Here is a 16,143-nt window from a genome sequence, read left to right as displayed (position 1 = left end):
TCTTCCAATATGATACAATATCGACAAACACCGAAGTGAATAGCACCCTTAACCTTCCCTGAAAATTCCGAAAAACCTAGAAACTTTCCTTCAAGTGAGGGGCAAGGAGTAAGTTCCCTCCCCGTCCTAATACCCAAACAACCGGTACTCCACATTGATTTCATAACCTTCCCCCACGGCCTTTGTAAATTTCAAGAAGACTTGAGAATTTTAGTTTTTTTCAGATTTAGAGGAGGTTCCCCTCCCCGACAAATATCGTAAAGTGATGTAGTGGGAGGGGAGAGGATGCCCCGCTTCCCTTCCAAATATCACAAAATCAGGTATACAATATTAATTTCATAACCTCTACCCACGTCCTCTGTAAACTTCAAGTAAATTGGAAAAGGTTAATGGTTTCTCTCTATGTACTTAAGGAGAAGCGGATGTCTCCCTATGCCCTTTTATTTTACCCCGACCAAATATTAAAAAATCAGGAACCTGATATAAATTTCATAACCTCACCCAGTCAGAGGACTTTAGTTTTATTTTCACTGTACTTTAAAACAGTCGGGCAAAGGGGAGGTGACCCTTCCTGACCAAATATCGAAATCGAAAAGTAGCCCGTCCATTCCTCGGTTGACTTGGAAATTGAATTATATGCTACATATACCAAAAGAAAAAAATACTTTCCTCCGGAACGAAATTTTTGACAAACAAGATTCCCTTTTTATTAGAAAGTATTTTCTTTAAGAGAAAATTAATCCGAAATTATCACAAACGCTACAACGATTGCCTCTAATTTTTGTAGTGTCCAAAGAAAACTTTGTTTGTCTAAAATTTCGTTTCTCAGAACAGATAACTCTTCTTTCAGTGTATAAATAGAAATCGAGAACTAAAGAAAAAAATTTTCTGTTTCTGAACCGATTTTTTTTTTGGCTACGCTGTTTTTTAGCTGCACAATCATATCTCATATTGTAGACTGAAACAAATATTGGCCTGATATGCAAGATTTCTTTAAAATAATGAAATTTTAATTAAAAGAAAGTTTATAATTTTTGCTTCAAAAATTTTGTCAAAATTTTATTTCTATAGAAAATTTTGTCAAAATTTTATTTCTATAGAAAATTTTGTCAAAATTTTATTTCTATAAAAAATTTTGTCAAAATTTTATTTCTATAGAAAATTTTGTCAATATTTTATTTCTATAGAAAATTTTGTCAATATTTTATTTCTATAGAAAATTTTTTCAAAATTTTATTTGTATAGAAAATTTCCTCAAAATATTATTTCTATAGAAAATTTTGTGAAAATTTTATTTCTATAGAAAATTTTGTCAAAATTTTATTGCTATAGAAAATTTTGTCAAAATTTTATTTCTATAGAAAATTTTGTCAAAATTTTATTTCTATAGAAAATTTTTGCAAAATTTTATTTCTATAGAAAATTTTGCCAACATTTTATTTCTATAGAAAATTTTGTCAAAATTTTATTTCTATAGAAAATTTTATCAAAATTGTATTTCTATAGAAAATTTTATCAAAATTTTATTTCTATAGAAAATTTTGTCAATATTTTATTTCTATAGAAATTTTTTTCAAAATTTTATTTGTATAGAAAATTTCCTCAAAATATTATTTCTATAGAAAATTTTGTCAATATTTTATTTCTATAGAAAATTTTGTGAAAATTTTATTTCTATAGAAAATTTTTTCAAAATTTTATTGCTATAGAAAATTTTGTCAAAATTTTATTTCTATAGAAAATTTTGTCAAAATTTTATTTCTATAGAAAATTTTATTAAAATTTTATTTCTATAGAAACTTTTTTAAGATACCTTGCCATCGGTAAGTGTTACCGCAACGCAGGTAATTCGATTGTGGATGACAGTCTTTAGTAGAAGTTGCTACGCAATCCATGGTGGAGACATACTTAGGATAACAAAAATTGCATTGAAGTGGAAACTTTCGAAAATACATTAAAAAATTCTAAAACCCAATAATATATAGACAATTAAAATAAATTAATTTTATCATTGGTTTAACGATGGTTTTTTTCTGGGTACACCAAAAAAAAAAATACTCCTCAACGAAATGTTAGACAAAGGAAATTTCCCTTTTTTCTCCTTTTCTTTTAGACCAATGAAACTCGTTTGTGACTTTAGTTCAGGTGTAGAGTAACTATATCCCAATAAATTTATGTTTTTCAAGCTTATGATTCTAACAAAGAGGTCGACCAAAAATCAAATAAAAAAACTAATAAGTAAGTAATATCCCCAATTCCCAATTTTTTTTATTCGATTACTAACATCAACATCCCTTTAGCATCATTGAATCGGTTCAATATTCAACTTGATGCTTAAACTCATGATCAATGCCGGGTTCTATTCACATATTGGGGTTTTAACATTTCAATCATTCTTCCTCATTGATTGATCGATTGCTATTTCAATGGTGATAACTTTATTACACTTACCCACCTCCATCTACAAAAGCATGGATGGATTTCATAACTCCATAATGATGTGGTTGTAAGATTTTCAGATTGATTTGATAGACGATAAGCTTTTTGGCATATCTGGTATATCATAAAACTTCCCTCAGTGGTTCCAGCATGGTTTTATTTTTTTTATCATCTAATAAATGATGAGAGGCATTTGTGAAAAGCCTCCTGGGGTTCTTCACTTCCTCTGTTATTATTTTTTTTTTTTTTGAAAAAAATTAACTCCGATTGTGGATTTGTTTATACCATACAATGTTGTAGATTTCTGATGTCTGAGTTAAACTGGCCTTAGGTTTTGGTCTCTAAAGGGTTTTTTACTTCCTTCTCTTTATCATGATGTAGTCCTTTGTGTAATTGTTTAATGATTGTGTAAATGTAAGCGATTTATTATAATGCAGTAGTTGTATAGTCATGCTACATATAAGAGATAAAAGAAAATTTCTATATTTCTGTTGCTGCAAAGACGGGGTGTTTTTTTCTCTAAAATTAATGATGTCTCCATGATGTGGTGACATTTATGGAAGTTATTTAGTCAAATTTTTTAAGGTTTTTTTATTAATGTTATGGAATTTGCACAAAGTGAAAGAAAATTTAGGTTATTTCAGAAAATTTGGTCAACATTTTATTTCTATAGAGAATTTTGTCAAAATTTTATTTCTATAGAAAATTTTGTCAAAATTTAATTTCTATAGAAAATTTTCTCAAAATTTTATTTCTATAAAAATTTTATTAAAATTTTATTTCCATAGAAAATTTTGTCACAATTTTATTTCTATTGAAAATTTTGTCAAAATTTTATTTCTATAGAAAATTTTGTCAACATTTTATTTCTATAGAAAATTTTGTTAAAATTTTATTTCTATAGAAAATATTGTAAAAATGTTATTTCTATAGAAAATTTTGTGAAAATTTTATTTCTATTGAAAATTTTGTCAACATATTATTTTTATAGAAAATTGTGTCAACATTTTATTTCTGTAGAAAATTTTGGCAAAATTGTATTTCTATAGAAAATTTTGTCAAAATTTTATTATTGTGTCACAATTTTAATTCTATAGAAAATTTTGTCAATATTTTATTACTGTGTCAAAATTTTATTTTTTTGGAAAAGTTTGTCAAAATTTTATTACTGTGTCAAAATTGTATTTCTTTGAAAATTTTGTGAAAATTTTATTTCTATAGAAAATTTTGTAAAAACTTTTTTTTTTTTTTTATAGAAAAAATGTTAAAATTTTGTAAAAACTTTATTTCAATTTAGATTTTTATCAAAATTTTATTTCTTTGAAAAATTTTGTGAAAATTTTATTTCTATAGAAAATTTTGTAAAAACTTTATTATATTACAATAGAAAATTTTGTTAAAATTTTATTTCTATGGAAAATGTTGTAAAAATTTTATATCTATAGAAAATTCTATCAAAATTTTATTTCTATAAAAAATTTTGTCATAATTTGATTTCTATATAGAAAATTATGTCATAATTTTATTTGTATAGAATATTGGGTCGAAATGTGGTTTCTATTCAAAATTTTGCTAAAATTTTATTTCTGGAGGAAATTTGCAAAGTACCTCTTAGTTGAGTAGGAATATTTTGCAAAATCAACCAAAACATCGAGAATTCTACCAATCTACCAAACAATCAAAAATCTGCCATTTTTGGTAGAATTCGACAAGCAGTGGCTACCGTGATTGTGATACGGAGATTTTGGCCATCATTGTCCATTATAAATGAAGCGAAGAATCTCCTTTTTAAGACATTTTAAGGGTGCTGAGTACTATAATGGTTTTGGCTGTTGGAATATCCATGGTCTAAGGCCGAAATGTTTGTATACCCTGGGTTTCAAAACTACCTTTAAAATTTTCCCGATTATATTCGTCACGGTCGATGAATACGAGAGAGAAGCGACCATCAGCCGGTATGGCGGTCCACGCCATTAACATCGGCGGCGCTTGAGTTCTGTTAGCCAGTCGAGGGTGTAAATTTTGCAGCGGAACTCTTTGGCAAAAAAATCGCATCATTTTGTTTTTTCGCAAACTGCTCAATTTGTAATAGCTTCTCATCGGAAAAATCCATATTCGGTATCTGTCTATCTTCGTTTTGCATCGGTGAGTTCTTGCAATGTTTAGAACCAAGGTTGCAGTCGACTCCGCTTTACTGAAACGTTAAAAATGCAGCCATTTAATTTCGGTTATCCGAAGTTTTTGCTAAAGCGGACTACGGATAACTGAAAAAAACTTCCAGTAATGCGAACTTCGGATAACTGAAAAAGTTTCAGTAAAGCGGACTCCGTATAACTGGAAAAAAATCCACTCAATTTCAGTTAACCGAACTTATGACCAATGCTATGTACATAAAATAATAAAAACAAGGTGTTTGATTCCGTGTGTGTGCCATCTACAATTTTACCTTTCAGTTGATTTTATTTACAGAGTGATTTAAACTGTTTTGAAAGTGCCATCTTCACTTGAAATAAAGCGTTCTCAATACGGAGAAGAAAATGTACTCTCTCTCAATAGCGAGAATGTGGCATTTTCAGTAAAGCGAAGTCATACTAATGTGACGAAACTCATTTGAACACAAAAAACTTTTCAGTAATCCGATTTTTTCAGTTAAGCGGAGTTTCACTAAAGCGGAGTAATTTAAATGAAATGGACAGAAAAAACAACTGGGGAATGCGATCGATTTCAGTTATCCGAGGTTTTTCAGTAAAGCGCATTGCGCTAAAGCGGAGTCGACTGTATTTGCCAAAATGTCAAGTTTTCTACCTCTACGGCCTGGATTTCGATCAAATTTGGCCATCACATTTCGAATCATTTCTGATGTTATTACCACGGTTGCCACTGTTGGTAGAATTCTACCAAAAATGGTTTTGGAAGATTTTGCAAAGAAGAGAACTAAACTTTTGACAACATTTTCGATGAAAATAAAATTTTGACAAAATTTTCTATAAAAATATAATGTTGACAAATTTTTCTATACAAATAAAATTTTGAAAAAATTTTCTATCGAAATAAAATTTTAACAAAATTTTCTATAGAAATAAAATTTTGATAAAATTTGTTATAGAAATAAAATGTTGACAAATTTTTCTATAGAAATAAAATGTTGACAAAATTTTCCATAAAAATAAAATTTTGACAAAATTTTCTATAGAAATAAAATCTTAACAAAATTTTTTATGGAAATAAAATTTTGATAAAATTTGTTATAGAAATAAAATGTTGACAAATTTTTCTATAGAAATAATATGCTGACAAAATTTTCTATAGAAATAACACTTTGACAAAATTTTCTATACAAATAAACTTTTGAGGACATTTTCCATACAAATAAAATTGTGAAGAAATTTTCTATACAAATAAATTTTTGAGGACATTTTCTATAGGAATAAAATTTTGACAAAATTTTCGATGGAAATCAAATTTTGATAAAAATTTTTATAGATATAAAATTTTGACAAAATTCTCTATAAAATTAAAATTGTGACAAAATTTTCTATAAAAACTAAATTTAGACAAAATTCTCTATAGAAATAAAATTTTGGAAAATTTTCTATAAAAATAAAATTTTGACAAAATTTGTTATAGAAATTTGCATGGAAATAAAATTTTGACAAAATTTTCTATTGAAATAAAATTTTGAGGAACTTTTCTATAGAAATTAAATTTTGACAAAATTTTCTAAAAAAAGAAAATGTTGAGGATATTTTCTATAGAAATAAAAATTTCTGTAGAAAAAAAAATTGATAAAATTTGTTATAGAAATAAAATGTTGAAAAATTTTTCTATAGAAAAAATAATGTTGATAAAATTTTCTATAGAAATAAAATTTTGACAAAATTTTCTATAGAAATAAAATTTTGACAAAATTTTCTGTAGAAATAAAATTTTGAGGAAATTTTATATACAAGTAAAATTTTGAGCGCATTTTCTGTAGGAATAAAATTTTGATAAGATTTTCTATAGAAATTTTCGATGGAAATAAAACTTTGACGAAATTTCTATAGAAATACATTTTTGAGGAAATTTTCTATAAAAATGAAATTTTGAGGGAATTTTCTACAGAATTAAAATGTTGACAAAATTTTCTATAGAAAAAAATTGACAAAATTTTCTATAGAAATAAAATTTTGTAAAAAATTTGTTATAGAAATAAAATGTTTACAAATTTTTCTACAGAACTAAAATGTTGACATAATTTTCTATAGAAATAAAATTTTGACAAAATTTTCTATGGAAATCAAATTTTGATAAAATTTTTTCTATAGAAATCAAATTTTGATAAAATTTTTTATAGATATAAAATTTTGATAAAATTTTTTTATAGATATAAAATTTTGGGAAAATTTTCTATAGAAACAAAATAGAAATAAAATTTTGAGGAAATTTTCTATACAAATAAAGTTTTGAGGGCATTTCCCATAGGAATAAAATTTTGACAAAATTTTCCAAAAAAAATTTTCGATGGAAATAAAACTTTGACGAAATTTCTATAGAAATACATTTTTGAGGAAATTTTCTATAAAAATGAAATTTTGAGGAAATTTTCTACAGAATTAAAATGTTGACAAAATTTTCTATAGAAAAAAAAATTTGACAAAATTTTCTATAGAAAAAAAATTTGACAAAATTTTCTATAGAAATAAAATTTTGTAAAAAAATTATTATAGAAATAAAATGTTGACAAATTCTTTTACAGAAATAAAATGTTGACATAATTTTCTATAGAAATAAAATTTTGACAAAATTTTCTATAGAAATCAAATTTTGATAAAATTTTTTATAGATATAAAATTTTGAGAAAATTTTTTTATTGATATAAAATTTAGAGAAAATTTTGTATAGAAACAAAAGAGAAATAAAATTTTGAGGAAATTTTCTACACAAATAAAGTTTTGACAAAATTTTCCATAGAAATTTTCGATGGAAATAAAACTTTGACGAAATTTCTATAGAAATACATTTGTGAGGAAATTTTCTATAAAAATGAAATTTTGAGGAAATTTTCTACAGAATTAAAATGTTGACAAAATGTTCTACAGAAAAAAAAATTTGACAAAATTTTCTATAGAAATAAAATTTTGAAAAAATTTATTATAGAAATAAAATTTAAAAAAAAAAAATTGTTATAGAAATAAAATGTTGACAAATTTTTCTACAGAAATAAAATGTTGACATAATTTTCTATAGAAATAAAATTTTGACAAAATTTTCTATAGAAATCAAATTTTGATAAAATTTTTTATAGATATAAAATTTTTATAAAATTTTTTATAGATATAAAATTTTATATTTCATGTTAGCCTGATACCGAAACAGGCAATTGACGTCCAAATGCATTATATCTAATTATACAATTATTTTTCGAGCTTTATGGACAGATATAGATTAAGGAACATGGTTAATAGATCCAAATTATCTATTAACCATGTTCCTTAATCTATATCTGTCCATAAAGCTCGAAAAATAATTGTATAATGATATAAAATTTTGAGAAAATTTTCTATAGAAAGAAAATTTTGAAAAAAATTCTCTATAGAGTTCAAATTGTGACAACATTTTCTATAGCAACTAAATTTAGACAAAATTTTCTATAGAAATAAAATGTTGAAAAGAATTTCTATTGTAATAAAATTTTGACAAAACTTTCTATAGAATTAAAATTGTTATTTCCATGGAAATAAAATTTTGACAAAATTTTTTATAGAAATAAAATTGTGAGGAAATAAAATTTTGACAAAATTTTCTATAAAAATAAAATGTTGAAGACATTTTCTATAAAAAAAAATTTTCAAAATTTTCTATAGAAACAAAATTTTGACAAAATTTTCTATAGAAATAAAATTTTGACAAAATTTTCTATAAAAAGAAAATGTTGAGGATATTTTCTATAGAAATAAAATTTTGACAAATAGCGTTTTGGAATTAATAGCAATCGGAAATTGGTGGCAATGCATATCGGACACTCTGCATATGTGTGGAATGTGTAAGATTTAATGTGCATTTCCTTTGTGTGATGTGTGTATTTGTGTTCACTCAGTACTCTGACACTCTTTCCGGTTGGTGGACACTTTAAAGGCTTTTATGTCACCGCCAGCCAATTAGAAGCTCCCCTTACTTTTTTTTAAATCCATTATGTTTTTATGCTACATATTTCATAAATTATATCAATTAAACAAAAACATTTATTTAAAAGCAAGATTCGCAACACACAATAAAACTATAAACAAATTTTATGACATTTGCTATAGGTAAGTGTTTGTGTTTTTATTTAAAGCATAAAAAATCGAGAAAATTAATTGTTTAAAATATACAATCCCTAATAAAAATTACAACAAAATGTTATGCAAAAAAAAAGTAAAAATAAAAAATATGAAAAATACTAAAGCCATAGTCAATGGGTATTCAGTGAATGGGGTTTCCATAGAAATATCTCGATTTTTTTCTTCTAAATGTTATTATTAAAAGGCCACCACCATGGCCTATTACAAGCCTCAAAGGCAACTTTACACAGGTTACCACAATTCATTCATTTCTCTCCATTCAAGTTGTAAATAAAGTGACTTGCACAAATGTATGAAGCTTATCTGACCCAGAGGATCAAATGGAACTTTGGGTTGAAAACCAAGAAGACGTGCCGGTGATCTTCTTTAAATAATTTGTTGCAATTGCTGGTCAGAGGAAGAGAGAGGGAAAGTGGCAGCAAGGTAGGAAAAGAGGCTATAAAGGGGGCTTTAAGCTTGGGCTTTTTGCAACACTAAAAATTATTAATAATTATAAAGTGCAAGGCATTTGCTGCTCTTCTGCATCAGTATCAACATTTTCCTCCTCCTTATCCATGTTATAAAGAGCAAAAAAAAAAAAAAGAAAATAATAATAAAAAAAACCAACTACTGCTATAAAAACATAAAGTAGCCCCCTGAAAAAATTAAACAAGAAAGGGAAAACCAACTTGCCTTGGCTTACAAAGTCTACTAGAATTCAAGAAAAGAAACCCCTCTCTTTAGGGTGTACTCGCAAAAAAAAAAAAAACAAAAGAAAGGTGTTTCATATATCTGCTCTTTACCTTTACCACTTCCCCATTGCTATTTTGAATAAGGCTAATTGCAGCAATGAATTGACAGCAAGGCGGACGGATGATGGTTTCAATGGCAGCAAACCATCAGAGGAAGCACAAGAAACCAGCAAACTACAAGACCTATTCACATCCCAGAATTGCTGCCATAAATTTTGTAATATCCACATTATATTCCACTTTTATTGCCAAAACACTCAACGCTAACGCTCTTGTCTTGGCCATGATCTAAGAATACCACTTCCACACCACTCTTTTGGTCAAGTGTAATTATGTCAATAAAAGTTTTTTATTCAGTTTTTGGCGGATCTTGAAATATCATCTGCAAAAAAAGGGTCTTTTGATGGCCAGCAAGTAGAGTCTTTAACCATAGATTGCCTTACATCTGACAACCGTGCCATCTATAATTACTCGTAAATGTTAGGCGCTCAAGAAGCTTGAAGTTGTAATTTTTTTTTGCCCCATTTTTTTACGAAAAATATTTACAAACATAAAGAAATGCCAAGGGAATATCTTTTTTCACAAAACCAAAAAAAACAAAAAAAATACACATTTTATGATCATGTTTTGTCTAAAAATTTTAATCACTAAAGAAGTGTAAGTTTTTGCAGCAAAATAATTTCATTGCATTTTGGGGGAAAATAGAAAAAAATCCCTATTTGCTTTTAATTTCCATGGTCCGATGGTAATAGGTCGCCCTGAGCATTGATTCTGAAAATTTCTATAGAAATACATTTTTTTCAAAATTTTCTATAGAAATAAAATTTTAAAAAAAATTTTTGATAGAAATACAATTTTGACAAAATTTTCTATAGAAACAAAATTATGACAAATTTTTGCTAAAACTTTCTGAAAAAAAATTAACAAAATTTTCTATCGAAATAAAGTTTTGACAAAATTTTCTATAGAAGTAAAATTTTGACAAAATGTTCTATAGAAATCAAATTTTGACAAAATTTTCTATAGAAATAAAATTTTAACAAAATTTTATATAAAAAAATGATTGATAAAATTGTCTATAGAAATAAAATTTTGACAAAATTTTCTATAGAAATAAAATTTTGAAAAAATGTTCTATAGATATAAAGTTTTGACAAAATTTTCTATAGAAATACAATTTTCTATAAAAATAAAATTTTGACAAAATTTTCTATGGAAATAAAATTTTGACAAAATTTTTTATAGAAATAAAATTTTGACAAAATTTTCTATAGAAATAAAAATTTGACAAATTTTTCTATAGACATAAAATTTTGACAAAATTTTTGATAGAAATAAAATTTTGACAAAATTTTCTATAGAGATAAAATTTTGACAAAATGTTCTACAGAAATAAATTTTTGACAAAATTTTCTAAAAAATAAAATTTTAACAAAATTTTCTATAGAAATAAAATTTTGACAAAAATGTTTTATAGAAATAAATTTTTGACAAAATTGTCTATAAAACTAAAAGCCTGACAAAATTTTCTATAGAAATAAAATTTTGACAAAATACTCTATAGAAATAAAATTTTGACAAAATTTTCTATAAAAATAAAATTTTCTATAGAAATCAAATTTTAACAAAATTTCCTGTAGAAATCAAATTTTGACAAATTTATCTATAGAAATAAAATTTTGACAAAATGTTCTATAGAAATACATTTTTGACAAAATTTTCTATAGGAATCAAATTTTGACAAAATTTTCTATAGAAATAAAATTTTGACAAAATTTTCTATATAAATACAATTTTGACAAAATTTTGCTATAGAAATCAAATGTTAACAAAATTTTGCTATAGAAATAAAATGTTGACAAATTTTTGTATAGAAATAAAATTTTAACAAAATTTTCTATAGAAATAAATTTTTTACAAAATTTTCTATAGAAATAAAATTTTGACAAATTTTTCTATAGAAATAAAATTTGGACAAAATTTTTGATAGAAATAAAATTTTGACAAATTTTTCTATAGAAATAAATTTTTGACAAAATTTTGCTATAGAAATAAAATTTTGACAAAAATCCCCATATGCTTTTAATTTCCATGGTCCGATGGTAACAGGTCGCCCTGAGCATTGATTCTGAAAATTTCTATAGAAATAAAATTTTGACAAAATTTTCTATAGAAATAAAATTTTGACAAAATTTTCTATAGAAATAAAATTTTGACAAAATTTTCTATAGAAATAAAATTTTGACAAAATTTTCTATAGAAATAAAATTTTGACAAAATGTTCTATACAAATAAATTGTTGACAAAATTTTCTATAGAAATAAAATTTTGACAAAATTTTCTATAGAAATAAAATTATGACAAAATATTCTATAGAAATAAAATTTTGGCAAAATTTTCTATAGAAATGAAATTTTGACAAAATTTTCTATAGAAATATAATTATGACAAAATATTCTATAGAAATAAATTTTTGGCAAATTTTTCTATAGAAATGAAATTTTGACAAAATTTTCTATAGAAATACAATGTTGACAAAATTTTCTATAGAAATGCAATTTTGACAAAATTTTCTATAGAAATAAAATTTTGACAAAATTTTCTATAGAAATTACATTTGATAAAATTTTCTATTGAAATGAAATTTTAATGAAATAAATAAAATTTTGACAAAATTTTCTATAACACTAAAAGTCTGACAAAATTTTCTATAGAAAGAAAATTTTGACAAAATTCTCTATAGAAATAAAATTTTGTATAGAAATCAAATTTTGACAAAATTTCCTGTAGAAATCAAATTTTGACAAAATGTTCTACAGAAATAAAATTTTGACAAAATGTTCTATAGAAATACATTTTTGACAAAATTTTCTATAGAAATAAAATTTTGACAAAATTTTCTATAGAAATGCAATTTTGACAAAATTTTCTATAGAAATTAAATTTTTGATTAAATTTTCTATAGAAATAGAATTGTGACAAATTTTTCTATAGAAATAAAATTTTGACAAAATTTTTGATATAAATAAAATTTTGACAAAATTTTCTATAGAAATAAAATTTTGACAAAATTTTCTATAGAAATACAATTTTGTCAAAATTGTCTATAGAAATAAAATTTTGACAAAATTTTCTATAGAAATTACATTTGATAAAATTTTCTATTGAAATGAAATTTTGATGAAATAAATAAAATTTTGACAAAATAAATAAAAGTTTGACAAAATTTTCTATAAAACTAAAAGTCTGACAAAATTTTCTATAGAAATCAAATTTTGACAAAATTTCCTGTAGAAATCAAATTTTGACAAAATTTTCTATAGAAATAAATTTTTCTACAGAAATGAAATTTTGACAAAATTTTCTATAAAAATAAAATGTTGACAAAATTTGCTATAGAAATAAAATTTTGAAAAAATGTTCTATAGAAATAAAATTTTGAGAATTTTTTTAGAAATAAATGAAAATTTCAATGGAAATAAAATTTTAGCAAAATTTCCTATAGAAATAAATTTTCTATAAAAATAAAATTTTGACAAAATGTTCTATAGAAATAAAATTTTTGATAAAATTTTCTATAGAAATAAAATTTTACCAAAATGTTCTATAGAAATAAAATTTTGACAAAATTTTCTATAGTAATAAAATTTTGACAAAATTTGCTATAGAAAGAAATAAAATTTTGACAAAATTTTCTATAGTAATAAAATTTTGACAAAATTTGCTATAGAAATAAAATTTTGACAAAATTTTCTATAGAAATAAAATTTTGACAAAATTTTCTATAGAAATAAAATTCTGACAAAATATTCTATAGAAATAAAATTTTGACAAAATGTACTATAGAAATAAATTTTTGACAAAATTTTCTATAGAAATAAAGTTTTGACAAAATGTTCGATAGAAATAAATTTTTGACAAAATTTTCTATAGAAATAAAATTTTGACAAAATTTGCTATAGAAATAAAATTTTGACAAAATTTTCTATAGAAATAAATTTTTGACAAAATTTTATATACAAAAATTGATTGATAAAATTTTCTATATTTTTGGTGCTAATAACTGGACACTATCTGTTATTTAGTCTTTTGAGTTCGTATTCCCTTACATTGTACTTACTTGGCGGGGGCCCTTTTGTGAGTTACTCATGTAAAAATTGTTATACAATTTTAAATTTACACACTTATTATTTTATGTATATTTACTTAGGCTATAGTCATGTAATACATTTTTTATTTGGCCTCATTGGCTTTGTATTACGAAATAAATGGAAATTGAAAATAAAATTTTGACAACATTTTCTATAGAAATAAAATTTTGAAAAAAATTTTCTATAGAAATAAAGTTTTGACAACATTTTCCATAGAAATAAAATTTTCTATAGAAATAAAATTTTGACAAAATTTTCTATAGAAATAAAATTTTGACAAAATTTTATATAAAAAAAAAAATGATTGATAAAATTTTCTATAGAAATAAAATTTTGACAAAATTTTCTATAGAAATAAAATTTTGACAAAATTTTCTATAGAAATAAAATTTTGAAAAAAATTTTCTATAGATATAAAGTTTTGACAAAATTTTCTATAGAGATAAAATTTTGACAAAATTTTCTATAGAAATACAATTTTGACAAAATTTTCTATAGAAATAAAATTTTGAAAAAATTTTCTATAGATATAAAGTTTTGACAAAATTTTCTATAGAGATAAAATTTTGACAAAATTTTCTATAGAAATACAATTTTGACAAAATTTTCTATAGAAATAAAATTTTGAAAAAATGTTCTATAGAAATAAAATTTTGACAAATTTTTCTATAGAAATAAAATTTTGACAAAATGTTCTATAGAAATAAAAGTTTGACAAAATTTTCTATAGAAATAAAATGTTGACAAAATTTTCTATAGAAATAAAATTTGGCAAAAATTTCTTTGGGAATAAAATTTTGTAAAGAAATAACATTTTAACAAAAAAATTGTCTATAGAAATATAATTTAGACAAAATTTTCAGTAGTAATAAAATGTTAACACAATTTTCTATAGAAATAAACGATTGGCAAAATTTTCTATAAAAAGGAAATTTTGACAAAAAATGAATATTAAATTTGTTTCGCTTTCCTCTTTATTTAACTGAGAAAATTAAAAACACAAAAAATTACCAATTCAATAAATATTTACATTTGAGTCCTTGTGACTTGCTTCCACACGGAATAAATGTTTAATCGATAATGAAATAAATGAATTCCATCGTTCATTCGGTTGCTGTTAATGCCAGCATTGGTAGTTGGCATAGTAGCTTCTATTACAGATACTTTTGCTAACAATAGTTACTAACATAGTTGACGTTACTAAAGTTTGTCAGGAGTAGTGGATTTTTTTGTTTTTTTTTTTTTTTTTTTTTACCTGTCTGTCTGTCTGCATTTTTCCATTCGTCCCTATTATTCTGTCTCTGGGTATTAAGAATTTTCACCATATGCGCTTTATAGTTAATTTTTGTTTGTTGTTATTTTTTTAGTTTTTCCTTATTTGAGGTCCTTAAAGTTTTTGCCTTGGAACATTTTTTATATGATTTTTATTATATAAAGTTTGACTACTTCTTCTATTTGCTAAAATAGTTTTCTCATAATATTTACGACAGTTTTATTTTCCTTTATAAAATGAGGAGAGAAAAAATATCAACAAAAGTTTTTGTTTTTGTAAAGCAATTAGGGGAAGGGAAAATTTGCAATTGTCAAAAAAATTAAAGAAAAAAATATGTGGTATAGAAAAATGATGAAATATTAAAACAAACTTACGATTTATTATATTAACAAGTAGGAATAATCTTTGAATTTATATTGACCTAAGGTGAAGTGAAATGATTAAAAAAATTGTGATTGCAGCTTTTTTAATTAAAAATTAATTATTCAATATTTAGACGATGATCTACATCTCATTTTAGAAATTCCATTTAAATATAGTAGAGACTAACAATTCACCAAGATTTTTGTAGACTATCATATGAACGGTTTTACACGGGAAACAGCAAACCACAATTTAAGGAAAAATTCTTACACCTTACCTTCCTTCATTCGTTGCAAAATTTAAATGATCTCTATTAACTATAATACAAAAATTATAACTTCTATGAAAAAAATATAACAATAGGTTGTTTTTACTCTATGGCTACCTCAAGAACCAAGTCTCCAGCTGCTTTATACTGCGATTTATAGGAATCGCCGCATAGCTAATGAATATGTATGGCATTCATGACTACCGAAGTTACGCAGCATAAAAAATTTCCTTAAGGCCATTTTCAGATTACATTAATGGTAGATCAATGAATATGTATGCCCATGTAAAAATGTTAAGGAAGCTTTTATTTTTATGGCAAAATGATAATGTAGAATATTCATTTTTGAGTTTTTTATAAATTCAAATTATAATAATTTTCCATAGGAAAAAATTTGTTCATATATATTTTTTTTTTTGAATAAAAAATGTGAATAAATATAGAAATGAATTGCATATTGATTATGAAAAACTTATTCATTTCCTCGAAATTAAGAGAATTGCGTTTTTCTTTTTTGTTAATCCGTAAATAAAAGTAATTGAAATTGTTTTTTCTAATAAAAAAAAATCTCCAATAAATCATTCTCCACTTTTGT

The 16,143-nt window shown here is 23.7% G+C and overlaps 1 protein-coding gene across 2 annotated transcripts in view; it reads left to right on the top strand.

Moving 5' to 3' along the window:
- Positions 1–16,143, top strand: part of ss (aryl hydrocarbon receptor spineless) — a 200,911-nt gene that overhangs the window by 11,699 nt on the left and 173,069 nt on the right. The window lies entirely within an intron of this gene.

This window comes from Haematobia irritans, chromosome 1, assembly GCF_050003625.1.
Source record: "Haematobia irritans isolate KBUSLIRL chromosome 1, ASM5000362v1, whole genome shotgun sequence".
Classification (NCBI taxonomy): Eukaryota; Metazoa; Arthropoda; class Insecta; order Diptera; family Muscidae; genus Haematobia; species Haematobia irritans.
The sequence above is the reverse complement of the archived record's forward strand: the minus strand, read 5'-3'. Positions and strand labels throughout refer to the sequence as shown.